The sequence below is a fragment of the Plectropomus leopardus genome, chromosome 10 (assembly GCF_026936395.1).
Source record: "Plectropomus leopardus strain MGB_pleo_1.0 chromosome 10, ASM2693639v1, whole genome shotgun sequence".
NCBI lineage: Eukaryota > Metazoa > Chordata > Actinopteri > Perciformes > Serranidae > Plectropomus > Plectropomus leopardus.
In genome coordinates, this window is record NC_142185.1 from 4,327,762 (window position 1) to 4,341,233 (window position 13,472).

Below are 13,472 nucleotides of genomic sequence, written 5' to 3' on the forward strand. Positions count from 1 at the left end.
CTCAGGAGTGATTTAAGGAAATTCTCAAAGCAATTTAAGAGAGGAACCGACTGAATCTTTGTTTGTGGTTGAGTTGTGGTTGATCCTGTTGCTAGGTGTAATGCATTCTTTCTGCAGATGTGATTGGTCGTCAAAGACATGCACCGATGTGAGCCTGCAAGGTGTGGACATCCAGTGGAAATGACATGAACTGCATCATGATTCTGAAAGCGCTGTTTATGTGATCACAGTGCTGCACTGTTGCATTTTTCCAGTTGCTAAATATCTGACTGATGTGTTCACTTTATATCTGGTATTATATCGTTGTTTCATTGGTTTGGAGATGCAAACGCCATTCAATGAGATTTTCCACAAACTTTATCTCTGCACGACGTAATCTTTAGCGTTTCATTAACTCTGTAGTTCAGTGTTTGGTGAATATTTATTCTTTCTCTTTGTCTTTCCACTAGGGATGCACAATATTGGATTTTTTGCCAATATTTGATATACCAATATGTAACAGCTCATTTGGCCGATAACAATACCAATATTGAGATACCTACTTTTTCCCCACCTAATTTTCGTGATCATCAAGTCTCTTCTGGAGTACCATCATATTATGCATATCATCATATTATGCATACTCTTGATATGATGGCGTACCAGATGGAGACATGAATGCGATGCTTTCAAAGTTTTAACTTTGGGTCAGTGTTTTGTACATGCTCTCTATGTCAGTGAAAATAAGAAAAAAGAAATCAGTTTGTGATTATCAGCAGAATTCAGCACGTTGGCCAGCTCAGATATTTCATTATGAAGCCAATATCTGTCATTACCTGATCACACGCTTATATTATCATTCATCCCTACTTTCCACTGCTTTCTCCTCTCCTTAAAACCCCTTAAAACTCTTAAGCTTCTTAAAATTCCTCCTCTGCTAACAGTTTTTTTTTTGCCTTAGGAGCTTTCTTAAGGGCTGAGATGCTCTTTGAAAAACCTTTGTCTTTACTAAGACTTAGTCTTAACTTTAAGGGAAAATTCTTAGAGAAAATTTAAATTCTAAGAATTTTCCTCAGATTTTGTCACCAAGAACAATTCTTGGTACCAGGAAACATTGTGAATATGGGCAAAGGGATTCTGGTGCAGAACTGCAGGTTAGATTTAGTCCATATGATAGGAATCAGGCTTCTTTCTCAGGGCCTTGTTAATGGTTTTAAATGGGCACCCACATTTTGTGTGACAGCCTGCATCTGTCTCGCAGCTACAGGGCGTGCTTCCACAGGCAGGGCCCTTGCAACCCAACTCCCAGTCCCTGGGATTTACGAGTCTGTGTTGGCTTGTGCTTTACCATGTCAGAGTAACATGTGTCCAGATTAGGTACCAGGACTGTTAAACATCTCACGGTTTCAAAGGAATACCTGAGATTGATGCGCCCCCCCCCCCTTTCCCTGCTTCCCACTGGCCCACGGACGCTCAGACGTACCAAGGAAAAGCTTTCAAACACAGATCTGACAACTTGTTGTTTTACAGCCCTTATTATATTCAGAGAAAGTTTGCCAAAGAGAATTTTTCCATCATCCCTCACTTTGGTGTTGACTGTACGAGGCCAGTGGAGCAGACAAGCTCGCTAACACTGATTATTTCTGCCTAAGCAGTGTGTTGTGTTCATCTTTCTTAGAACTCGGCCGCAGCTTGCAAACTCCCGACAGAGATTGATGTTCTTCAGCATAAAAAAAACACATTGTCCACAGGTAATTATTCACAGATTTGATGTATCTAAGGAGAAAAGCTGAAAAAATACACAAAAAAGTGTCCTCACCTTTGTTACAACACAACACTTGCCTTCTGACTACAAAGAATACAGCGGTAAATCAAGCGACCTCTAGTTTTTCTCATGAAAATGGATCGGCCGCAAGTCTGACTCTGAATGGTCACCGCAGCATAGATGGATGAGGAAGAGTAGTGTGGTGTAATTAGTCTTGCAGGGAGTAGAGCGTAGCTTTGCGATAAGAAGCCGTGTGTTAATCATGGCCATCATGGGGGGAGTCTTAGACGGAGCTCCAGTCTGAAGGGTCTCCACTGGGGTCTCCGCACTGGCCACAAGGCCTTTCTCTGGAGGGTGCTCTGGAGCAGGTCACGGCCCCTCCCTGGCAGAGAAAAATGTCCCAGAGCAAAATAGACCCCCGCCTCCCCCAGCTCCCTCCCCGTCCGCAGGCCTACTCCAAAGGGACAGCCACTAATCTTCCTGAGAAAGAGATTTCTGCCTTTCTTTCTATGCTCCTAAATGAGGCTCTTACGCTGCTGTGGTTCCACAGACCGGGCGAAGGGTGGAGGAGGGGTGGGGTGGGATGGTGATAGTGATGGGGAAGGGGGGGGGGGGTGCACTCAGTGGCCAGGGTTATGCAGGGATGATGGCATTCATGCCAGACCACTGTGCCCCCCTTTTGGTTTAACTCCTTGGCACCTCCACCTTAGTTGAAGGAATCACAGAATCTGTCTTCTGAAGATTTTCTGTGTCCCAGTTGCAAAAAAAAATGTTTGTATTGTACATTTCTGCAAATCTTAGATATGATGCATGTGCACCCCTTTTTGTAGTAGACATTTTGAAACTTTTTTAACCTTTATTTTCCCAGAAAACCCTTTTGAGATTAAAAATCTCTCTTTCTGTTCTGGCCAAGACAAGCAGCTAAAAAAGTTACAGGCAGACAACATGGACCAAAAATACAAAATCAAAATATACAACTCCAAACTAAAAATATAAAACACAAAAAGAGCACAAAATAAAGTTACCACAAGGAAGGATTAAAAGTCTGTTAATATATGCTGTAATGGAACCATAAAATCAAGACAATTAAAAGACCAGCTAAGATGCACCCTGACATTGGCATGTAGAAGATGACATACAGAAGCCCTGCAACAGTATGAAACAGCCTTTACATTTCAACAACACTGTAGTTACTCAGTGGTCAGGTTTAGGCACAAATATCAATTGGTTATAGGAGGAAAATATGATTTTTTGGCTTGAAACACCCACTTTGGGTGGCACATTACGGTTAGGGTAGGAATGTCAACTAATACCCCTGTACCACCAACGTCAGTGTGAAAGAACTTAATATAGGCTACTGTGAAAAATAGGCTACAGACTTATGCTGGTTCTGGCTTTAGCTGGTTTTAGCTGGTCTTCTATGGTCTTAGATGGTCGTGACCAAGTTCTTGCTGGTCTTTGATGGTTTGACATTCTGGTGTGACCAGCCTGTTAAGCTGGTCATGCTGGTGTAACCAGTCTATCAAGCTGTGCACATTTATCTTTATGCATAACACATTATAGAAGACTTAACTGATTTATTCCATTTACTTTTTATACTTTCCCCTCATGACATGCTTATTTCTCCATACTCAAGGACATGGATTTGGTTTCAGTTTTACAGGAAGTGCAATGGATAAACCAGCTAGAGTGACCATCACAAGTTGGTAGGATTAGCTGAAACATCGAAAATGATGCGAAGACATACCTTAAAATGGTCCAAAAAAGCTGGTCAGCCATCTTAACCATCTTAAGCTTTGGAAAGTATATGAAATAATTTAAACAGTAATAGTGGGGAGTATAAGTAAATCACAATATGGTTGGATCACATACAATACATTCATGTAGTCCTGCGGCAGAACTATAAACTGGTGGCTCAGTGGATAGAGCGTGTGAAGACATAATGGAAGTGTCTGGCCGTGTATAGAGGTTGTGTCCTTGCCGCAGCAACCGCGGATTCAATTCCAGCCTCGGCCCTTTGCTGCTTGTCACCGCACCGTTCTCTCCCCTTTTCACCCTTGTGCTGTCCTATCAATTAAAGGCAAAAACGCTCCAAAAAATATCTTTAAAAAAAAGAACTATTAACTCACCTAATTATAAATCAAAAACCTGCAGCGTGCATGAGTTAACCCCTTGCATTAAATCTAAATGGAGCTGTAGTGTGGATGTACTCTTAGAGGGTTTTACTGTAGTTTGCACATTGTGAATGTGTGTGAATGTAAGTATAGGGCTGAAAGTAATGATAGTTTTCTTTATTGGGTAATCTGTTCTGAAAAAATGCCTGTCTGAAAATTACAATTTCCCAGAGCACGGGTGTCCTCATATTGCTTTTTTTTAATTAATTTTTTTTTAAGTCTACCAAAAAGTATTGAAGAATGACAAAGGGACAGCGACAGAAGCAAATTCTTCCATAAGAGCAACTTAAATGAGATCATGTTTGGCATCTCTGCTTGATAAATGATTTACATGTTTTATTTCAGCTATAGTATAACTGCATTTGCTTTTAAAATTACTTTTACAAATGAAAATACAAACTTTACAACGTAAGCTGATGGGGGTCAAGCTGATAAACAGTCTGCTTGCAGTGCTGTGTATGTCAGATTCGTGTCTGTCAGAACATGTCTGTATTTGCCACTGCCAGGGGATGACCCTGCTGCTCTTTGAAGCCCAAGCCAAAAATTCTCCGGCTTAGCTAACACCGTCGGGGAAATCACCTGGCAAACAAAACACAACAGGCTTACACGCTATACTAACACACAGGCTCTCATTCAACAAAGCCTTTTCATTCGTAGACTGTTTATTAGACGGATGCCTCCTGCCACTTACGTAACGGAACTAAGGCAAAGAGTTGAACCTTGTCGCCGTAATCACAAAATGAGGACTGCAATTATATCTCCATGGAACAAAAGTTTGATTTAGCAGTTATGGATGTTTATTTGACAGAAAAGGGTTTGAGGGTATTTTCATTGTTTGTATTATATGATGAATGGATGATTGACTTTGAACACCATAGATTTGGCATCTGCAACTGGACCAAAAAATCACACATAGCCTCTTGAAGAGGCATTCCTGTTTTTTATTGCCCAGTGTAGATGTTTCTATTTAACTTTTTCTATGTCACAAGATCTACTTTGCTGTACCACCACCTTCATGGCTCATTGTTCTGAGGCCATCCGAACTAGATACGGCCCTGTAAAACACGTGGTGAAAGTATCAGCCAAAGGGCAAATGTATGGTTTGGGTACGAATTTAAGATTCAGATCTCAGACATCCTGTTTCTAGAGACACGGTGGCTTCTTTCATACCCAAAAAAAAACAAAAAACTACCCTGCCAACCTCAGCCAGGGTCAGCACTCAATCATCTGTTGCTACCCAGCTGTTACAGAACTACCATCTTTATTCCCGTTTCCTGCAGCTGTATGATGAATGACATTACAAATCAGTTTTCCATATGGCAGCATTTTGTTTTCCTTTTTTTTCCGAGGAACCATGACAGCCATACAATGCCCTTATGACAGGCTTGCTGTGATTACAGAGTAGTGTAACTAATAGTAGCCCAGTCCTGAAGCACTTTCTCACAAAGAATATGACACTGTAGCAAATGGCTGCTTATGGCTGGCTGGAAAATCCTTTTTTATCCCTGAGTAAAGAGTTCTACAAGAGGAAACTGTCAACAGGAAAAACAGTCTTCAAGTGGAATTCCATCTGTCTGGCAAAATAAAGTCAACTCAATTTCACTTACTAGTTTATCAGAGATTGCAAACACATCTCGCAGTCTTCAGTGGTGTCATAAGTTTGATGTCTTTTACGAGATAACAAGTGTACACCAAAGACCATGACACCTGAATCAGCTCTAAAGAAGACCATGAGATGTGACTGAAAGGTCCTGAAAAGCTACTAACTAGACCTTTGAGTTGATATTATTTTCTCACACATATTATTTCCAATATTCTGTGTTTGCCAACATAATCTGAATACAATGTTTAATTATTAGCTTTTGTGGAGATTTCAACCACATTTCACAGTCTTCACAAGGTGTGCAGTGGTTGCTGGTTTCCAGGCACAATGACAACAATGAAATCACTGTGCCTGGCTGCTGTTTGCCAAGAAAAACTCACAGCTACTCCTGTAAACCACAAATTGTTGCTTGGACATTTCTACATTTCTGTAGGTGGATTTTTTTTTAAAAAACTTTCGACAGTTAGACTGGGTGTTTCCCCCTGCTTTTAGTCATTATGCTAAGCTAAGCTAATCACTGCCTTTCAGATGTGGGAGTAGCCTATGTCACATGTGTCACGACCATGTCTCAAGTCTTAACCTTCGAGTCTCAAGCAAATCCCGAGTTAGTGTGGTGAGAATAAGGCAATTAGAGCCCCTGCAATAAGTCTAGCAAGTCATGGCTATGTGCTTGTCAGTGGGAACTGGCTCGCTTGTGCATGATGTAGCTACAAAAGGTGTTTTTGCATGGCATAACTCTTCAAAAGTTGAGCTGATCATCTGGAAGTTTTGAATCCACAATTGCTTCGTGAAATTGTGGACTATCACCCTCCAGAAATCCCTCATACATGGCCGCTCCCACGTATAAGGGTCTTGCCTTTCCATTATCGCTCACATAACACGCCTACGTGGCTTTGGGTTGAAAATAAGGATGACTAGTGCGATGGCAGCAATAGAAATAAAGCTGCTAATGTTTTGAACATCCATCACTATGCTTCTTGGAATGTTATCGCCAGAGGAGAAGTCGCAGAACATCACTCAGTGGAAACGCAGTTGTCTTGCAATTGTTTTATTGGCGTTTTTTTTTTTTGGCAATTCTGTAGTGGAAACCTGCCCTCTGATTTTCAAGCTGCATTCCTTACAAATTGCTGTTCTGTTCTTACCACCATCATTGACAATATAATCCTTGAATCGTAATTGCTGAAGGCTGCCAGGTATGCACCAGAAATCATCCAATCACATTTCAAAAACAAATCTTCTCCATATCTAGAGGAGTGCTAACATTTAATAAAACTAAGTCAAAGTCTTTTTGATCCATCTGCGTCTTAGTCAAGTTTCTAGTTATAAATACCAAATCAAAGTCTTTTAGATGTTTGTCATGTCAGTCTTGAGTCAAGTCATATGACTCATGTCCTCATCTTTGATTTCTGTCTCTAGCTCCATGCTCAGACAAAAGACTGATATCAGTTTTCTCATCTCACTCTCAGACAGAAATATTGCTTTGAATCTTTGGTTTTGTAATAGCCTTAAAATTAAGCAAAAGTTGTGCTTGAATATTAAATCAGAAATTCATCAATAAACTGCAGGAAGCAAAAATGACATCAAATCTGATACGTAGCCCAACATTTGTTTAAAAAGTCTTTCAGTTTTTCCTCTCTGATTCTGTTTTGAGGACATGGTCCAATAACTAATGAATCATGGGCAGCTTCTGTTTGTTATACCTGTGTCCATTGTATTTACCAAGGCGACCTCATCTGCTTATTTTGCTGGTTGCATGGTTTACTGTGACTCGTCTGCGCCCTGTCCTTGGAGCAAAGCCACTGGAGATGGACGGTGTCACGGCCGTGCACTCCATCTGGAGAGAGCTTTCCCCTCCTGGGGATGTGACCATGAAAATATATTGTAAAAGTTTATTTTTCCATAAATGTTTATGGAATTCCTCCACCTACGTTGCAAACCTCGCTGTAGACTGGGCAGGAGGGTTTGTTTCTGGCCGCAAACCATTTTATTTAAAGGATTGGGCCCAGTTCCTTTCACTGGCAGCTAATGTGTATGAACAAGTCTGGCTCTATGTGACTATGCCCTTGAGCTCTCAGTGATTTGGCTAATTGCTAAATGCTAGCAGAGGCGGGAGAGCAGCTGTGAAACCTTAGATCTGTAATTACAAGAAGCAGCGTTTCTCTCAGGAGAAATTTCACTGATGGCAAAAATCAATTTCCTCCTCTTGTTTTCTGGGGAAGCTACAATACAATTACAAAGGGCATTAATTGGACCCCAATTGTCCACTGGCAGAGACAAACTGGTCTGTGACTGTTTGGGGATCTTAAGACCAGAAGCAGGGTTCCTACAGCTAAGTTGGATTTAAGACTTTTTAATGCTACTTGAATTTAACACCATTTATTGCTTATGCTCATTTATTGCTTAGAGTGGGGGACAATTTTTTCATGTATTTATTGTAACATGAAACATGATTTTTTTGGTGATGTTCATGTTAAAGGAATTTGCAAATTTTATATAATAATAATAATAATAATAATAATAATAATAATAATAATAATAATAATAATAATAATGCAGTTATTTATTTAAAATTTTACAAATGCAGCACTGGAAAAAATCATAAAACCCTATTTCCCTTGTCTTAGCAATTTTAAGACTTCTACAAGATTAATTTAATTTTTTTTTAATACCAATCAAGGTCTTTTTTTTATAGATTAACCCCTAGAAACCTAGAGAGATTCAAGTATTTAAACCTTTGAACCGTAAACAAATTGTTGTGATTTCTTTCAAAAACATGGAGAAAGGCAATAAGCAACTTGGTAATGGATGTTTTTTTTCAGATTGCAAGAAGTTAATAGACTTAGATTAAAAAAAACCAAAAAAACCAAGGTAAATGTCTAGAGAATAGAGTAAAAAGAAACGGGAAAATATCGTATCATATCATAATTCTCACAATTACAACGTTGAAATTACATCACAGAATTTTAATAATTTTTAAAGCAATTGTTTGCTTGTTTTTTATTTTTTAAATTTATTTTGCATAATTCTTTGAGAATTTTCTTGTACGTTATACTAATTTCATGCTCATTTTTGGGTCATTTCTTCTTTCATTGCTCAATGCTTTCTTCCAATGTTTTTGAAATAAATAAACCCAATTTGCTGAGGTTTCAAAGAGTTAATAAATTCAGTGCCTTTAAGACTTTTTAAACATCCAAGGGAACCCTGAGGAGTCTGAAACATTTAATAAACCATCCTCCCAGGAGAAATGCTTGTTCATGCAAACTTCTCGAGGTGTTTATTGTTCTATATATTCTCGTCTGATGCCTCAGTGACTGCAGACATACACTTCTCATCATGGCTGAGTGGGCTTTTTTTTTTGTTTCGTGCAGCGCTGCGATTGATTCTTTTCCTCCAGCAGCGTTTCTACAAGGGCGGACCACAGCTGTGTCTGCAGGCGAGGTTGGGGGTGGGGGGGGGGTCTGAACCGGAAGAGCCTGACCACAAACTGTCCGCCTCTAGACCAACTCAGCTGTAGGAACCAGGCCTGTTTACATAAGCGCCTCCCGCCCGTGTTTACAGCTAGCACACATTTTTGTTTTACCACGTCTAAACTCCTCGGACGTTTATTTTGCTTCACTTGAACTGTGAGTGTTAGGGCTACATTAGCGGATGAAAGTAGCCGAGGCTGGCAGACTGGTGGCTTGAGTCTGATGGATACTGAGGGGGGTTACACCGGGTCAGAGAGATTGAGAGCCGATGGCAAAGAAATGCACGGGCATTGACTTTCAACAAGTTCTTTAATAACATGCAGCGTCTTCCCGTCAAAAGAAAGCGGTTGCCTGAGGCGACACCTTGGAGAAGAGGGGAGAGCTAGGCACCTTATTGGGCTGATTCCCATCAGTCCAACAAACAAAACAGGCAGGAAGTGTCTTAGAAGCAGGGGCATGGATTACACTTCGCATGCTGGGAAAGAGCTTTCTGTTTAAGAGAGGATGAAGCACAAAAAGAAAAAGGGAAGTACAAGCGAGGGAGAAGGGAGAGACTCGAGGGAAAGGGAGAGAAAGCTGGCGGAGCGGTTGTTGGTTAATCCCCTAAAGCATCCATATATTGCCTGCACCTCCTCTCCCACTGCTTGTAAACGGCGAGGAATGTAACATGTTGTCTTTGGGCCCTCTGTGTGTGTAGACGCCTCTGGTACAGAGTGATTTATATTCGCAGACATTGCCCCAAAGCATACCATGTTGCTTTTTTAACTCTTGGAGGCTTTGAACCAGAGGCAGAGGGTTCCAAAGAAACAACCAATATCAGAAATGTCCTCTCATTTGAGCCTGATTTATGTCTCATAACCACATTAGAGACCTTCCAAAGGCTGTCAGGGCTCCGTTCAGTCAACGTACTATTGGCATTGGTTCGGAAAATACAATCTGAAGACGAGGCTGCTTAATATTTGCCTTTATGGCTGTCTTCTAAGCATTCACTAAAATAAACATTTGTCTTGAGATATTCTTTTTCAAAACTAGGAAGACAAGTCTCAATAGTGCTTTCAACTCGTTAAGAATTCCTCTGAACTCCATCGCTGGATTCAGCTCACAGTTTCTCTGCGTCCTTATTTAAAGTAAACATTAAAAAGAATCCAGGAAACTAATGTATAATTCAGCTTTAAATCAAATGAAAAGTAATGATAATACATGTATATACAGTAGATTATCCTTCAAAACCCTTGTGAACAATTGCTACCAATCAGCAGAGGAGACTGCAGCCTCCTGCGGCTCCCTTCTCTTAGTATGTAGGCCAGCTCGTCTGTGATGAGAACGCCCTGTAATGAGTGGTGAGAAAGGGTGCAACTACTCCTGCTTCAAAAACCTGCATTTTGGGCTTTCACATAGCAATCAGCAACCAATGAGAAAACTAGATGTCCCCCTTCTGCTTTCACTAAGCATTTCTAACCCTTTGAAATTTGCATTAGAAATGATTGGCCAGTGCCCTGACTGGTATTTGTGCTTATTGTGATGAAGTTCAGTTCAGTTCAGTTCAGTTCAGTTCAGTTCAGTTTATTCAGTTCAATTCAATTCAGTTCAATTCAATTCAATTCAATTCAATTCAATTCAATTCAATTCAATTCAATTCAATTCAATTCAATTCAATTCAATTCCAGTTGTATTATAAAGTCCATTATCACACATCACAATTTTCCTCTGAGGGCTTTACAGCATACAACATCCCAAAAAAGATAGAACCCTCAGGAAGAGTGACTGAGGATGTATCCCTCCTCCAGGATGGACAGATGTGCTAAAAGAGGAATCCCTCCATATTCGCTCCTCATGAGATTCCCCCCACACACACACACACACACACATTAAAAACTTTTTTTAGGGGATTTTTTCATAGAGAATCTTCAAATGAAATGAAAATGAAATCTGTGGTTAGGCAAGTACATAGATTCAATTTTGGTGCAATTTCGGCAAAATACTTTGTTTGCATGGCATGTAAGGTAAAGTAACATAAGGTAATAATGTGTTGACAGGAAAGATTCTTACCTTTCTGCTGCAAAAGAATGAATGATCTAGCTATTATGGTTATTCTTTTAGATCTATCTAAGGGAGTTCTGTTTTTTAAAGGGTTAAATCCACTCTTTGCCAACCTGAGCACAAAATTAAACTCTAGATAGACAGAGAAAGAGAGACAGAGAAGGATGGAGCCTGGGAGGGGAATTGAGGAGCGGTTTGGAAAGTGACCAAGTTCACAGTTTAAAAGAGCCACATGAAGTAATGTGAGCACTGATCTCTGCAGCCCAGATAACCAGTCACCCATTCAAGCATTTCAGCAGGTTGTTTCTTTCCAATCCCTCCAAAAAATGGATGTAATAGTACATGAGTTGTGTCCAGTCCCAAGAAAGGGAGCATACCGGACATATCGGGTACAACATGTGTAAACTGACTCTGCAGATGATGAAGCTATACAAATAGAAGGCCTTAAATTGAAAGTCATTCCGGGACAGAAACAATATCGGCCTTGAAGTCATTCTTAAATGACAGCAGTGAGTTCCTGATAGTGTGCAGCTATAGACCCTGACAGGAAAATAAACAGTGGGATTTGGTCAATAGGCCTTCCTGTAAGCTTGTTGCTTGCAGGTCTTCTCAAGTATCAGGAAAGGCATTATTGATATGCTGTAACAAAATGTTACTGTAGATGACACCTGAGAGAGCACAGTCTTTCTCAACAGTGGGAACACAAATATATACTTTGGGCTGTTAAAAATGAAATCCATGACATGTTTGGAGGCTTTTGGAGTCAGGGGAGGTGTTTCTTGTATGAACAGCCCTGTAACTTGATCTACAGTATTTCTTTAAATAGCAAACACACTGTCCATAAAGTTGCATTGCTCTGCACACTTAAACCACAAGTTTGTTGGCCTTGGTCAAAATTAATTGACTCATCCTGATATTATAGTGTATCATAGCCATTTTCAAGAACTCCATATTTCTTGTCTTTTGAGCTCAGCGGACAGAAGTCACCAGGCGAAAATGTTGGTATTTTACATTTCTGCAGATACGTATACGTTTGTATGTTTCATATGTATCGTATTAACGTTTCTAAAGTAACGTAGTATATGAGCTGTCATCCCGTGATGGAAGGCTTGGCGTATGACATAGGTTAGATGGCTGCCAAATTGCTGATCAATGTCTAAGACCAACAAACAACAAATTTGGTTTAAAAAAACAGAGCCAAAATAAGACAGCTTACGTACTTGTAACGGAGAGAAATGCCCAGACGAAGGTTGCTGTGCTGAGGCGCATCAGAGATTTTTTCCTACCTACCTTCTCTTTCCTACTCCTTTTTCTCTCTGTTACAAGAGTGCCTCCGACCGCTTCAGAAGACCACCACATCTAGGTAAGCTGTTTTTTTGGAAGTTATTTTCTTGAAGCACAACAGAGCACCTTGTTTTACCTCAAATAGCTCGACTCATATGCAGAATGCCAGTCTCCATTCACTTTTTTTTTTTACAAAATTGGTTTGTTGTTTTATCGTTTGTTGGGTTAGCCTAAACCTAATTCTAACCAATGTTACTCCTCTTGCCTAAAAATAACCAGTACAACCAACAAAGGCAACCATTACCAGTCAATCATCTGGAGAATATTGTAGGTAATTCCTTTGCTATCCTAGAAAATGAAAATTTGACTATTAATCAACTTTTTTAGGTCGTTTGTTTTAGTCAGTTTACTTTTTTGTGCTAATTTTCGCATAATTTTCTTGTATTTTAATCTTTTTCTTCGCTTATTTTTGGGTCATTTCTTCTTTAGCTGCTCATTGCCTTCTTACCATGTTTTGAAAGAAATCAAGCAAATTTGTCCAGGTTTAAAGGGTTAAAATGAAAATTCATTCATGTGGATGTGGCCTTTGTGTGACCATAAAGCCTCACAATCACCTCTTGACACTGGTGGCTTATGCTGCCTGTCTCCAGATGCTTGTCTTATCAGAGATTATAAGGTAAACTGTCATGGTAAAAGATCACCATTGGCATGTTGTGGCAAGGTGCTTCTTCATCACAGATAATTCTGTTACTACATTTTTAACAATCAAATCTTGACTTCATAATGAATGCAAGAAAGTATAGAAACAGCTAAACTAGTGCAAGGCACATTTAATGAACACGTGCACTTGCAAATGTGTGTGTGTATCTGCGGATGCATCTTCCATGAGTGCACATTCTCTGAGTGTTAGCTTTGGCAAAACAGGTTTGAGATGCTTAAGCGATAAAGGTACTGTAAATCCTCTTTATTCAGCAGAGTTGTAGTCTTAGAGAGAATCTGGCCCATCTGAAATTCCCACGGAACAAAGAGGGAGGCGGGGGAGGCAGGGGGGTGACAGAGAGGAAGAGCGAAAGAGAGAGAGAGAGGGAGAGAGGGTACTCAGCTGAAGAGGGGGTATTGTTTACATATCAAGATGCTTCCTCTAACTCTCAGGAAAAGCA

General features: G+C 40.1%; 1 protein-coding gene across 1 annotated transcript in view; it reads left to right on the plus strand.

Annotated features, from left to right (window-relative positions):
- gli2a (GLI family zinc finger 2a) overlaps positions 1-13,472 on the plus strand; it is a 114,078-nt gene that overhangs the window by 27,458 nt on the left and 73,148 nt on the right. The window lies entirely within an intron of this gene.